Raw genomic sequence first — 1,590 nt, forward strand, 5'->3', positions numbered from 1 at the left:
CAAACATACTGATTGAGCCATCCCATTCTCAACCTAATCAATTATGGCAGACCAAATACAGACATTGGTTTATGGCACCTGCTACCTCTGGAGAATGATCAGGCCCCAGCAGCAGCTGCACTGGTATAAGGCAGGGCAGAGAAGCAGGAGCATCCTTGCCCCACAGCAAAGCCCTCTCTAACATGCAGGAGCAGGAGCAGGCCTAAGCAACAAGCAGTACCCAAGGACTCTTAAGTTGGTAGTGCTTAGTTAGCCTCATACTCCTGAAGTAGCCTGCAGATCCTCACATAAGAGGGTTTGGCATTTGACCTTGGCAAAGTGGGCAGAGATGCAAGCCCCAGAAGTAGTGACCAAAAGGCAGGAGATAGCAAAGCTGACCCCAGCCACAGACTGGAGAACAATAGAATGGGCAATGACAGCCCAGCTATAGTACCTGCTCAGCAGCCGAAGTTGAGGCCCTGTAGCTCACTGCTAGTATAACCAGTGGTCACTGTACAGCTGGAAGGACAGCAATGCCTGAAGGGGCTGTTTTCTATCTACTTGGCTTCCAGAGAAGGGGGACAACCCTCAAAGGGCTCTAATGGGAGAAAGATTTGGCACCTTTGCCCTCAAGGAGCTGCCTCACTGGATCAAACCTGGGTCTCCTGCCTCTAAGGGTTGGGGCTGCTTTTGCTTTCCCATGCTGCCTCTTCCAAATTAAATTTCAAGAACATTAGCCATTTACTGTGCACAGAGTACGTGGAGGCGGCATGATAGGAAGTTCAGATACACTTTTTACACAGCACATTACTACAGAAGGGCACTGAGAGAAAACTTTCTTCTATGACTTTAATGGATCTAAGATCTCGCGAATGATGCAGGGATCGCCTGCATATATGGGCTGGTACTGTTTCTGGACCTACAAACAAGATTTTCCAAACAAAACATTGCGGCGGAAAAAATAAAGTAGAAAAGGCTTTCTCTACTGCCCCTTACCTTTCTGCAGGGGGGCAGGTTGAATGAAGCCCCTCGAACATGGCGCTAGGCGTTCTAGGCTAAACGGAAATGGGAATGAACCGGAGAACCTACCATCTTCATCGGTCAGGCACTAAGTTCTAGACTAAAGATTTCAGACTCGGGGAACTAAGTCTACCATACGACGGAGCAAAGACTAAAAAATCTCTGGGGATAGGGAAGGGTCACCCTCTGATGGGGGGCGCTGGGGCGAGCATGAGGAAGGAAGGCAAATCCGGCCAACCACTATTCTTTTTCGTGTCCTGACTGAAACAAATCCGGTAATCAGCACCTCGGCCTACCACGGCAACCAGATGCTGGGAAGTCTTCCAGTCTTTGGGAGCACCGGGGTCCTCTGTATTAGGTCCAGACCGCCCCGGGAGGGCAGCGACCCCGGGAGACGCCTCGGACCCAGCGCGCCGCCGGCTGGGAAATCTCGGGCTAGCGGGTCCAAGGCCAGGGTTCCACCAGCTGGCTCTACACAGTTCAGGAAGGACCACACGGGGAACTACTGGACAAGGCACCGAAGGTCCCCCACGCATGCGCGCCCCGAGTCAACCACGCCCCACGCAGCTACGACTGCACGTTCACGTCCGG

This window comes from Monodelphis domestica, chromosome 6 (assembly GCF_027887165.1).
Source record: "Monodelphis domestica isolate mMonDom1 chromosome 6, mMonDom1.pri, whole genome shotgun sequence".
In the NCBI taxonomy this organism is placed as follows: Eukaryota; Metazoa; Chordata; class Mammalia; order Didelphimorphia; family Didelphidae; genus Monodelphis; species Monodelphis domestica.